Below are 14,573 nucleotides of genomic sequence, written 5' to 3' on the forward strand. Positions count from 1 at the left end.
TATTTCTAGTGTTAGTTTGTTTGGCAAGTGAAGTTATGTTTTTGTGTGTTCAATATTCTCAACCATGTTGGTCTATGGTTGACTTAGGTGGTGTAACATATTTGGATCATACTTTTTGGTCCATATATGCATTAAAGGTTGAGTTACAATGTTGATATGGGTATCACCATAGCATGTGTAGATCTGCATCAATTATTTTGCATTGGGTGATGCATTTGGGTTGACTGGTTAATGCATTTCATTATTTTTCTAACATTACATTTGATGTCAAATTTGGAGGGAGCGTTACCATGTGCAGTTCATTGGAATTGGCTCGGGAATACGTGTTGTGATGTGTTTGAGTCTCCTTTATCTACACTCTATTTTTTTGGTTCAGGTGGCCAACTTTATGTAATTCATGTACATTTTGTTTGTGGTCAACCTAGTTGATGGTTTCAATGTATAACCTTGTATAAAGGGAGTGCAGATGTGTGATTTGGAGAGTGGATTGTTGTGAATTGGATGTAAATGATATGCAAGCAACGGATGTGCAAATTTCAGTTTGTGATGAGCTTTGATGATCATGTCTTTAGTGCAATAGTGTATTGAGACAATGAATGAATTCAAAGATGTTTGCCATGATTTTATTCGCTTGACACAATGGTTCAAGGACAGTTTCATGATCAAGGGATCTTGTTCATTACAATTCATTATTCCTTGAACCTGTCAAAAGATAGTGAATCCTTTGGCAGCCTATGTAGTTCTTTGTATCTTGTCCTAGAACAATATGTTTTAATAATGCAAGTCCTTTGTAAATTCCCCTAAGGTTGTGTACCTTTCTTTTGCAATTCCAATCATGTGCAGTGAGATACTTGACCTTAAGTCTAAAATATTATAATCAATTATTCATATTGTGAGTATGATTCTCACCTTGATTTTTCCCCCCCTTGGGTTTTCCATACAAATATGATGCTCTTGTGTGTGTTATGTTTTGTGGTTTCATGTTTCATGTTTGCAAAGATAAAATTGTGGTTTGAATTTTAAATAATTATAAGTAAGTTGATTTAAGGTCTAGACCGATTCGCCACCCCCCACCCCCCTCTCAATCCTATGGTGTGTTAAACACTTGAGTCCTCTACTTCATCTAGATACTTAATTAGTAAAATCTTGGGCCTCTTAGCATTCGATCGTTTGAACATTCTCCACACCAATTTTACCCACAAGGCTTTATTTTTCAATACATGTTTTGGAAACCCAACAACACTGTTTGCCCTTGATTAACACACGTTATCCCAAGCTATGAGTGTTATCAAGATAATTTTATCATTTGTTGGTTTAATTATTGGTTTGCCTCAACTAAGATTGGAAAGCAAGATAAAAGGTAAATGGGAATTGCAACAATTATAGCCTTTAACATTGTGATTCTTCTAGCCCATGAAAGCTACCTCCCTCTCCAAGACACCATCTTGTTAAATATCCTTTCTTTCAAATAATTTCAGAGTCTATTCATTATAATTCCTTTGCCTAAAGGATTCCCTAAATAACAAAAAGGTAGCTAGCCATTTTAAAATTCTGGCAATCTAATAACCCTTGTTCCTTTCTCATTGTGGTGAAGAAGAAAAACACTATAATTTTTCCTTACCCCCCCCCCCCCCCAACTTGTCCCGAAGTGTTCAAATACACATATAAAAAAAAAATTAAAATCATTGTCTCTTGTCTCTTAGTTGGTCCAAAAAGTATCACATCATAAATAAATTGTTGGTGAATGATTAGAGTGAGGGAACTAGTGACCTGCACTCCTTGAATGTTTTTTATTCCTTGTTGCACTACTTATAAATCTTTCCAAATCTTCATCCCAATGATGAAGAGTAATGCAAAGCTAGGAAACAAACTAGGTGATAACCTTATCTCACACACAACTACTATGTCCAAACCAAGTTATTGTTTTTGTTCAAGGTGTCAAACAACACACCTACCAAGTTCTCAACTCACACAATAATTTGTGTGACCGGATCCATAAAGGATTAGTATCTTCCGGTACCGGTGGGATGGAAACCTATTGGATTTTTTCTAATGGTGGTCCAACCAACTCAAAAAATCCATTATATTCGGCCGTCAAATGTGTTAGGGGGTACTTGTCTCACAACTGTCATATTTGTCTAGTAGCCCTACCAGTTGAGTTCTCCACACACAACTCAATAAAATTTCAAAGGACAAGAAAAAATAAGGGAATATTAAGATACCCTTTATCAAGTTACACGATTCCCCCAAATTCTTAGACTCTAACCCCAATTTTAGAGGTCTATACCCTTACTGTCCTTACAGACCTAATTAAGCCTAATTTATAAAGCAAGTACCCCTTGTATTACTCCCTTGACTAAACCAAATATTCTTCAAGGTGGGGTAAGATGTCAAACCACCAAATCCAAGGTTTTGGGACTTCATCTCATCTCCTTTGCCTATTGCAAGTGATTTTCACTTCTACAGTTCAGGTGGTCACATAGAGATGCCCGCCTAGGGTCAATTCAATCTCTTCAATCTTGGATCTTCCTTGCAAACCAACACCAAAATATTATGTTACAATTTCCCCTCTAACATTTCCCACAATTTTTTTGGTCCTCTGGTGAAATGTCAGATTAAGGGCATCTTTTCAGTGAAACCTTAGGTGCTAGCAGGGTTTGTGACCAGTCTAGATAGGTTTTGATGGATCTCTACAACCTGATTGTTACAAGACCTCAAAATTGATTCAAATGAAAGGTAAGCAACTTCCCTAAATCATCCAATTGGTTTCAGGCATCCACCAATCCATACAGGTCAGAAATGAACATCAAACACATAGAATCTTAGGAAACTCCATGTTGTATTGCTCGAAAACTCCAAAACATCAGCAATTTCAACAACAACCCTAGAATAGATCCAAGTGGGACTAATATATACTCCCTAATGGTTTCCAACCACTTTTCAAACTTTGGAACTGTTGGAGGATTAGTTACCCCCTTTTACAACATTTTGTAAGGACAACAAAAGTTGTCAACTTGCAACTTTCAAATTTGGCGACTCCAAGGTGCATTCGACCTATTCCAAGGATTGGTCTGATGTTTCTAAGACCAATATTTATTTCCTGACTCATTCCTAGACTCCTACTGACCCACATGGTCATTTGTCCATGGTAGCTTATAAAATACAACCATGACAATGTCTTACATCAATTGGGCCTTATTGACTCACAAACCTATCAACCTACTACATATAATGTCAATGTGACAAGGTCATTATACTTTCACCTCATGGGTGATATTAGACTCTTTAGGCTTCATTTGTGTCTTTGGGTGCTCCTGCACCATACTCCTTGGGTGGTTGAATCTCAAGTCTACTTGAGATGAGTTCCTGCAATGTAGTCCCATGTTTCTTCATCTAGTCTTCATCCATCCATACTGCATCTGCCTTAGGAATTCCTTGCCACTTGACAAGGTATTGTTTGCAGACCTTGTTCCTAGTTTTCTTCACAATCTTGGTGTCCATGATCCTTTCAAGTTTGGGTGGCCCTTGACTTGGAAAGTCTTTCAGGATGTCTGTAACATCTTCCACTAGGAATGTACCATCTTCCTACCCTGTACCTTTGAATGGTGTCAGATTTGCAACATTAAATATTGGGGATATACCTATATTTGACGGCAATTGGATTGCATATGCATTGTTCCCAAATTTCTTGAGTATTTGACAAGGTCCAACCTTCCTCATCATGATCTTTGTGGGTTTCCCTTTTGGCAATCTCTCAATTTTCAGATTTGCCCATACCGTGTCTCCAACTTGAAACTGCACATATCTCTTTCTCCTGTCAGCCTGCTCCTTGTACTTCTATGTACTTCTTTGCAATTTCATTCATGAATCTCCTTTATCCCTTCAACAAATTCTTCTCCACAAACACTGATATGTTCAGTTGAGGGTAGGTTTATCAATTCCAACACACCTCTTGGATTCAACCCATTGACAATTTGGAAAGGGTTTCTTCCTGTACTCCTATTAATGGAGTCATTATGGGCATATTATGCTTGGGAGATGATGGAATCCCACTTTTCACCATGCTTCTTGGTGAGGCACCTTAACAAGTTTCCAAGTGACCTATTGACTACTTTTGTTTGGCCATCTATTTGGGGTTGAACTAAAAGACAAGTTTGTACCCAACTTCCTTCATAAAGTCCTCAAAAAATTCCCTACAAATTTCACATCTCTGTCAGACACAATTTTCAAGGGTAGACCATGTATTCTCACAATCTCATTAAAGAAAAGATTTGCAACATATGTAGCATCACGTGTGCTCTTGCATGGCAAGAAATGTGCCATCCTGCTAAACCTATCAACAACCACAAATACACCATCAAAACCTTTTTGATTTCTTGGCAAACCCATCACAAAGTCCATGCTCACACTTTCCCAAAGTCTTGAAGGAATGGGCAATGGCTGGTATAGTCCTGTGTTTGTTGTTGTCTCCTTGGCCTTTTGACACACCACACATGAATCCACAAATTTTTGACATCTGTTTGCAATTTAGGCCAGTGATAAAATCTTCTCACCAACTCAAGAGTTTTGTCTAGTCCAACTCATTGAACATTTAGGGATGCATAACTGGCATCCTTTGAAAACAAGACCATCTTGAATCTAATAATTAGAATACTCTAAATGATACCTACTACCAAACTCAGTGCATACCTTGTAGATGTCTTTGAAATCTTCATTTACAACATACATACTCTTGAGGGAATCAACTCCCACACTCTCCAACTGGATTTCTGAAATTATTAGTGCCCTTATGCTAAGAGCATCTGCAACTTTGTTTGAGACACCTTTCTTGTGTTTGATTGTAAAGGTGTAGGTCTGAATGGACTCAACCCACTTCATATGTTTATGCTCAATTTCTCCTGAATATTTAGGAAGCTTAGTGCTTGATTATCTATATTCACAACAAACTCTTTGGGAAGCAAATAGTGTCTCCACTTCTTTAGTGCTTGAACTAATGCATATATCTCTAAATCATAGGAATAATATTTCTTTTTTAGCATCATTCAACTTTTCACTAAAAAATGCAATTGGCCTACCTTCCTGGCTGAGTACTACACATATTGCCAAATGACTTGCATCACATTCAATTTGAAAGATTTTGTCAAAATCAGGTAAGGTAAGAACCGGTTGTTGGGATACCTTTTTCTTCAACATTTCAAATGTTTCATCCGCCTCCTTGGTCCATGAAAATTTGCACTTTTGTCCACCCCTGATGGTTTCTAACATGGGAGCACAAATCTGGCTAAAATTCTTAATAAACTTCCTATAAAAGGTAGCAAGGCCATGAAAACTCCTTACATCACCAATTGTTCTAGGAGTTGGTCATGTGAGAATAGCATTCACTTTATCAGCATCCATTTTCAGATTTCCTCTAAAAATCACAAACCCAAGGTAAGTCAGCTCTTCCTACAAAAACACACACTTTCCATGTTTATCATTAGTTTATCTTCATTCAACCTTCTCAAGACCGTATCCAAATGTTTTAGGTGCTCCTCCTTTGTCTTGCTAAACACTAGGATGTCATGTAGATATACTATGACAAACTTACCAATGAACTCCTTCAACGCCTCATTCACGAGTCTCATGAAAGTGCTAGGGGCATTTGACAACCCAAATGGCATCACCCTCCATTCATACAATCCTTAGTTTGTTTTAAAAGCAGTTTTCCACTCATCACCTGCTCTAATCCTTATTTGGTGATAACCACTTTTTAAATCAATCTTGGAATAATATCTTGCACCTCCTAAACAATCAAGCAAATCTTTTATTCTAGGCATAGGGAATCTATACCTGATGGTTATCTTGTTAATGGCCCAGGAATCAGTGCATAATCTCCATGTTCCCTCCTTATTTGGTGCTAAGATAGTTGGGACTACATAAGGGCTCAATCTCTTCCCTATCAAACCTTTATCAAGTAGCTCTTGGATCTGCCTTGTAACTTCCTCATTTTTTGGGGGAGTCATTTTGTAGGTTGGCTTGTTTAGTAAGGTGGCACCGGGAATGAAATCAATGTAATGGATTATCTCCCTTATTGGTGGTAGGGTCCTTGGCAACTCTTCTACAACTACATCCTTTTATTTTCTCAACATTTCCTTCACCTCCTCAGGAACTATCACCCTTTTCTTTTCTACCTTGCCATCTGCAGTGGGCTCTTCTTCTTGCCTTGGTACTGACATCATTGCAAAACAAGGTGTTCCTTCTTCGTTGATTGCCTTGAGGAAATCTTTTCCTTCCATGATCATGATCTTGGCCTCCTTCTCCTTCTGATCCTCACTATTACCAGGTAGGGGCATCAACTCAATCATCTTTTCATCTTTGGTGATGGAGTAGGTGTTCTTGTGTCCATCATGATGGGCCTTGAGGTCATATTTCCATGGCCTCCCAAAAAGAAGATGACAGCCATCCATCTCAACAATATCAATCAAAATTTTGTCTTTGTGTGCTCCTATCTGAAATTCAACCCATGATTGCTCCTCTACCAAGGTTTGTTTTCCCCTAGTAAGCCAAGAAACTTTATATGGAAATAGATGAGGAATTCTTCTCAATTTTAGTTTATCTACCATTTCTAAGGATACTAAATTTTTAGTTGAACCTGAATCTATTATAACCTTACATAAATTACCTCCTTCTTTGCATGTGGTCCGGAAGAGTGTCTTCCTTTATGGAGGTTTAGTATTTCTTGGTACCTTCAACAATGTTCTCCTCATCATCAAGGCTTCTCCTCTCTCTGGAAGTCCATAGGAATTAGGTGAATTGACACTCTGACAATTAGTGTCTTGAACCAAATGTGTTCTCCACTCTCCTTGGGAGCTTGATCTGGTCTTCTCAGGGCACTTGGCCTTGGTATGACCTACTTGATTGCAGTTGTAGCATCTAAAAGGCTCTGAGCTTCTTCCCCCAAATCTACCTCTATGATTGGGTCTTATTCCTCTGAAACCCCCTCTTGTTTTACCATCTCCATGCTGACTTTCTTGATTAGCATATCCTTGTGGCCTAGGACTCTGTCCTCTACCATTCATATGGCTTTGCCTTTGAAGTTTCTACCCCCTCTACCTCTATTATTCTGATCATTCTTTCTCTTTAGCTTCTCCTTTGCCCTTAGTGCTAGTTGAAAGCACTTGTTTACTATCTATGGTGCTCGTATGTTGATCTCATCTTAGATAATATATTTCAATCCACTAAGATATCTTGCCACTTTCTCTGGTCCCTCCTCGTGGTGTTTGGTCCTTAGACTCAACTTGTGGAACTCCTCGATATATGTACTCACATCAAGGTCTTTTTGTCTCAAACCTTGTAACTTCTTGTAGACTTGGACTTCATAGTCTACTGGGATGAATTACGCCTTCACTTTTACCAACATTCTATCCCATGAGGTTATCATACCTCTCTACCTTCCTTCACCCTCTCACCTTGGAGGTAATTCCACCAAGTGAGTGCTGCTCCTTTCATCTTGGACTTAGCAAAGATAACCTTCTTATTCTCAGGGGTCTTCTTGCATTCAAAATGGTTGTTCAATGCCTCAATCCAATCCATCACTTCTTTTGCATTCATTTTCCCACTAAACATAGGGATGTCGTCTTTACTTGATGAGGACTATCTACCAATGGACTTTAGGACCTCAAAAAATGCTCTCTGATCTACAGGTAACTCAGCTTCCTGCCTTGGGGTTTCTTCTTCTCCCCCCTGTTCTTCTTCTCCATCAGAGTCACATTCACCCTCTTTCCCTTTTCCCTTGTCCTTCTCTAACTCCCTCACTCTGTTTTCAAACATCTCCTCAAACAACTTCTTGATGGCATCTTGAGACATACTCTTAGGAGGCATGTTGCTAGCCTCTCCCTCACTTCCTTCCACAAACATACACCAAAAATCACTTTCCCCGAGTGATCCAACTCGTTATGATACCAATATGATGCAGAGCCAAGCAACAAACTAGGTGATAACCTTCTTGTTAGGATAACTGGTGAACAACTGAGAGTGGGGGGGGGGGGGGTGAATCAGTTGTTAACAGATTATATGAATTAAAGCACTTAAAACCTTATACCGGTATAATTGATTAAGCATTAAAGCATAAATGAAAACCAGAGAATCAATACCATGCAACCATAACACATAACACCATGATTTGTACGTGGAAAACCTCAATGAGGAAAAACCATGGTGGGAAACCCTACCCACAGTTAGATGATACTTTTGCAGCAAGTATATGATTACAATAGGGGCCTGCACATGTAGGAAGGCACATTGCCTAGAGCGGACTTCTCATCACAATGGAGTCTCACTGACTACAAAGATGTCAACCACCTTAAGATGTTTGGACTATAATAGAGAAAGAAGAACTGCTGGTGATAGCATCAAACATGCCAAATTATAATTCAGGTTAAGCTTAATACCGGAGGTCTAAAACCTCTTACATAAACCCAACTCAATCACCTATGATTGACCAAATCCTCTGCACAAATAATTATTACATTATTCGCTCCTTGCCTATCCACTTATATCCACACCTAATCTACAATGATATCTTACATGCATTTATACCAACTCAGGACCTAACCAATTAGGTCGCCCACACAAATGATAATACAATAGATCCATTACATAATCCTGAAATAAAATCATAACACATGTCGGCCTAAGGCCAAACAAATATCATGCAATCAATAAAGCATCCTGGAAGCGCATCAGAGGATCCACCAACATGTTTCATGCAAACTAGTCCATAACCTAGATAGCATCGGACCTAAATTAGATCCACACAAGCCAAATCAATGACACCAATCAGTCAAGGCACAAACACAAACACAATCACCATCAACATCTTGAATCCCTTCTAAAAGTTGCACCAACACCACTTATGCATTACATCAAATATCTTCAATAAAGCTCTGCCGGTGAAACCCTTACCGGACCTATAAAGCAAGCTTACTAGAACATGTAGAAGTTGAGAAAGCCAACTTCACAGACCTCGAAGATCACCTGCATGCAAATAACCTGTCACAGAAAGAAGAGATGGAGACAAACAAGCAAGGGTGCTCTGAAAGCTGAAAAATGTATTCATCCAAAAGAGATAAATTACAATGATGAATCCTTATAAAAGGATATTGTGCAACCCTAAAAGAAACCCTAATAGGTAGACATTTAATAATTAATATAATTATTAAATGTCACAAATGCAAACTAAAGTGAAATCTTAAGAGAGGAATAAAGGTAATTTAATCAACATGATTAAATTAAAACCTTTACTCTAACACCCCCCCTTAAGATGAGCAAAAGTGCAGTTACAAACATGTGCAAGAAAGCAAAGGTAACTACAATGCAAGAAAGTAAACTTGGGTCCCGGCAACAAGGCCTAATCAGGTACCCAATTACAACCAAATCTCTGTAAAGTGGAGAAATAGAGAAAACCTCATGGGAAAAACTCTACTCCAAAAAGAGATGAAAGAAATAAATGCACTAATAACAGAAAGATAGGAGGTGGATAACATGATACCCCCCATAGACAACTTCTATCATATAAGTACATATACAATGGTCTCCATAGGAGAAAAAGAAAGAGACTAGAAGCCCCCCCCATAATGAAGAAACTCCTGTCGCACATATGGATGCGTGAGGTAGAATCCAGAAAGAGATCTTGAAGCGGCATATAATATTCCTCCCCTTGGGAAGAAATGGATCCAAAGGACGAAGATGAAGAAACCCTGTGAAGAGAGAAGAATCAATCTGTCTCAAGATGTGTGCCATAATAGGATGCTGAAGAATCCCTCTGTCTGAACTGAAACAAAAGATGTCAAATCCAAACTGAACTGAAGACTCAAAAACTGCAACCTCTGAATGCACAGATGATGGTGGGCTAATAGCTGGAATATGGCTATCAACAAAGAGGAGCTGAAAATCCTCAAAGTAATCCTCCAAGTCTGCAATATAGGACTCTACAAACAAAGATGAAATGCCTGCAAGATAAGAATCCCAAGTAGCCATGTCTGAAAGATGTGTGATGTCCTGCTTAGCTGAATCAATAGGAGCCAAAGAAGAGGCAATATCAAACTGATCAGGAACAAAAAGAGATGATGTTGATACATGTATAATCTCAGTCTGAAGAGTAGGAACTATGAGACAATCCTCTGATTCATCGGAATATGTAAGGGTGTCTAAATATTGAAGTTCCTTTAAAGTATCATGATCAAAAGGTGTGTTATCTCTCCAACCAATGGGTACAAGACAATCTGAAGCAGGATCCTTTGGGAATGGAGAAAGACTGGGGTCTCCATAGATCTCCCAAAGACGTGTCCAAAGTGAGTGAGGACAATCAATGCCCGATATAGCCCACACAGTGTCAGAATCAACACTAGACAAAATAACTCCTACTATGTGATTTCTAATGATATCCCAAGCTAGTTTTCCCTCTAAAGTTGCTGGTTCAGGTATGAGATCATACAAATAAGGCAAAATATTAAGCCACCTACAGTGTGTAAGTATGCCCTTTGCCCATGACTCATAATTACCCCGTTCTAGAAATACAACTGAAGGGTGAGTAGAAAAACCCATGATAACTCTTCAAATTAACAAATCTGAGACTAAATGACTTTAATACTGATAAAGCGGATCAAATGAAGCCATCCCACGCAAACAAATCATTTCCAAGTCTGAAACGTCCAAGTAAATTGACAGATGTGTGAAAACACAAAGTACTGAATAAAATGTACCTGGTGTAGATTCTAGAAAAATAAATGATATATCTGGAAAGAGCACAGAACCACCTTTCCGACACCTATTCGCTTTCGAAAAACGGAGTCCGTATGCAAAAGATATGGCTCCTGGAGTGCAAAAAACTTGTTCTGACTTCGACTGGCAAAAAACACTACAAAACGGAAAAATCAGAAAAAAAGATCTGCATCTTTTAGATCGGGCTCGGAACCAGCTTTCCAACGCCTATTTTCATTCGAAAATCCGAGCTAAAATGCCCGAGTTATACCCGATTTAGTAAAACTGCTCCAAAAAAGCCCAAATAGGCCCTTTAAGCCCTCAAGGGCTTAAAAAAAATAAGCCCCTGGTCCTCTGGGCGACCAGGGGCGGGCGCAGGGGGTGGCGGCGCGGGGGCGGCGCTGCTGGCGGCGGGCGGCGATTTCGGGCGGTGGGCGGCGCGCAGGTGGCGCGGTCTCGGCGGGCGGCGGCTGAGCGCGGGGCTGCGCGTGGGCGGGTTACCGCCAGCGGCGGTGGCTGCCGGGTGGCCGCTGGGCTGGGCAGTGGCTGCACCCAAAAAAATTTTTAAAACTGCGTTTTTTTGATTTTTTTGATTTTATTTTTTCGCCTCGGTTTTCGTGCCCTAGGGCCGTACGGCCTTGGGGCCAAAAAAAATTTGCCCCCTGGAGCAACTGTGTCCAAATCAGACGAATTTTATATGGAAATAGGGGTTTTTGGGCGCTACGAGCTCAACGGTGAGGTCCGTTTGGGCTCAAAGTGCACCGAAAAAAAAATACCCCTATTCCAAAATAAAAAACAGAAGACACACAGATCTGATGCAACCAAAACCGGAAAATCAGATCTAACCCTCGTAGCTCCAAATTCTTCAGAAGACAAACAGGAAGCAGCAGGTCTGGAGCTCTGATACCATGTAGAAGTTGAGAAAGCCAACTTCACAGACCTCGAAGATCACCTGCATGCAAATAACCTGTCACAGAAAGAAGAGATGGAGACAAACAAGCAAGGGTGCTCTGAAAGCTGAAAAATGTATTCATCCAAAAGAGATAAATTACAATGATGAATCCTTATAAAAGGATATTGTGCAACCCTAAAAGAAACCCTAATAGGTAGACATTTAATAATTAATATAATTATTAAATGTCACAAATGCAAACTAAAGTGAAATCTTAAGAGAGGAATAAAGGTAATTTAATCAACATGATTAAATTAAAACCTTTACTCTAATAGAACATAAGATAGCATTCGATCATCAAGTCAATACCAACTGACTGAAACATACTTCAAAAGCATATGAACCATCCATACAAACATATTCCATCAACCAGATCATACCGGTGACAATCAACTGATTATCTTCCCAATCCAAACCATCTACCGGAAGCCGGTAAATAACCATAATAGCAAGTGTTGAAATCAATGACAAAACATCAATGCAACACATAATCAATTCCATCATATAGCTAACAATCTCCCCCTTTGGCATTGATGGCAACACTAGATGTGAAAAACATCCAAGTTCCAAGAAAATGCCAAACAAGTCTCCCCCAATGGAAGACCGCGAACAATCTCCCATGAAATGATATAGCAATGAAGTTCTGAACCAAAATTGAAACAAAAGGACCAAATACTGCCAAACTCCCCCTAAGGAGTGCAATCAATGGTTTTTCACACATATTCATCCCCCTTTGACAACAATGCCAAAGAATCAAACATAATAAATAGCTCTAAAACTCAAGGCTGACTACTCTCCCTTAGTAGTAGCATTGATTCATCAATCTGGAGCAAAAGGTAGCTCTGATAATGCATACTAGACTAATGCACAATTGCATCAATTAAGTTCCTACCGGAGGGGTAGAAACCCCCAATCTGTCTCTCAAAATACTCAAATGATTCCTGAGATAAAGGTTTAGTGAAGATGTCTACTATCTGCTCTTTAGTGTTCACATAAATCAATTTGACTTCTTTTGCTTCACCTTTTCTTTCAAAAAGTTATACTTGATTGATATGTGCTTAGTCTTGGAGTGAAATACCTAATTCTTTGATATGTCAATAGCTATAGAGTTATCACAATGGATAACTACCGGATCATTACAACTCACTTGTATATCCTTCAACATCTGCTTCATCCACAAAACTTGAGTACAATCGGTTGTGGCTGCAACATATTCAACTTCGACCGTAAAAAAAGAAATGCATGGTTGCTTCTTGCTGATCCATGAAACCAACTTCTTCCCAAGGAAGAATGCTCCACCGGATGTGCTCTTCCGGTCATCAACATCACCTGCCCAATCTGCATCTGTATATGCACATAAAGTAAAGTCATCATCTTTAGGGTACCATAAACCATATTCAGTTGTTCCTTGCAAATACCAGAATATCCTTTTTATTGCACTTTCATGATTTTCTCTTGGATTAGTTTGAAATCTTGATACAATACTGACTGCATTCATTATATCCAGTCTAGTCTGAGTTAAATATAGCAAACCACCAATCATGGATCTATATCTTGTAGAGTTTACTGAAGGGGCTACATCTTTAATTGACAATTTTTCACTTGTAATCATTGGAGTACTAACTGGTTTAGAATTTTCCATACCAAATTTCTTCAACAATTCCCTTAGATACTTAGTTTGATAGATAAAGATACCTTTGTCAGCTTGAGTAATCTACAAACCTAGAAAAAATCTTATTTCTCTAGTCATAGACATTTCAAATTCACTCTGCATATTATCAGAAAATTCCACACACAATTTTTCTTCACCTCCAAAAATGATATCATCAACAAATACTTCAATAATTAGAATATCATCATTAGTGATCTTATAATATAGGTTACTGTTAGCAATACCCTTTATAAAATCAAGATTCAAAATATGCTTATCCAACCTTGCATACTAAGCTCTGGGAGCCTGTTTTAGTCCATATAGGGCTTTCCTTAGTCTGTAAACCATATTTTTGTCATATGTCAGTAAAAATCCATTTGGTTGCTCAATAAAGACTTCCTCTTCAAGTTCTCCATTCAAAAATGCACACTTAACATCCATTTGATAGACCTTGTAGTTCTTATAGGTTGCATAAGCAAGAAATAGTCTAACAACTTCAACTCTAGCTACCGATGCAAAAGTCTCACCATAATAAATTCCTTCCTTCTGAGAATATCCTTTGCAGACCAATCTAGCCTTGTTTCTTACAACTTGTCCATCCTCATTTAGTTTGTTTCTAAAACCCATTTAGTTCCAATAACATTCTTATTTTTAGGTTGGGGAGCTAAAGTCCAAGTATTTTTCTTTTCTATCTGATCTAATTCATCTTCCATAGCTTTCATCCTGCATTCATCTTTACAAGCTTCAACTATTGATGTCGGTTCAATCTAAGAAATGAAACATACCTCTTGATTTTTCAATCTTCTCCTTGTCATAACTCCCATGTTTTTGTCTCCAATGATCTAATTTTCAGAATGATTTAGCCTTACATACCTTGGTGTTTTCTGATTTTCAGGTTCTTTGTGCTTCACTTTAGTTACAGTTGAGTTTTATGATGATGTCAGGGTAACTGGTTCAATATTTTGTTTCGGTACAGGCACTACCGGTTCAGTTATGATCATTTCCACTGTCAGCTCATTGTCTAAGATTTAGCTTGGTCTTTGTACTTCTCATCCACTTTCACATTAGCGCTCTCCACAATTCTTTGCAATCTTTTTTTTATAACATCTACATGCTTTTCTTTTAGTTGAATAACCAAGAAATATTCCTTCATCACATCTAGGGTCAAACTTTCCAATGGAATCATCTCTTTTGATATAACCCTCACTTCAAAAGATTATGAAATATTTA

This window comes from Cryptomeria japonica, chromosome 1 (assembly GCF_030272615.1).
Source record: "Cryptomeria japonica chromosome 1, Sugi_1.0, whole genome shotgun sequence".
NCBI lineage: Eukaryota > Viridiplantae > Streptophyta > Pinopsida > Cupressales > Cupressaceae > Cryptomeria > Cryptomeria japonica.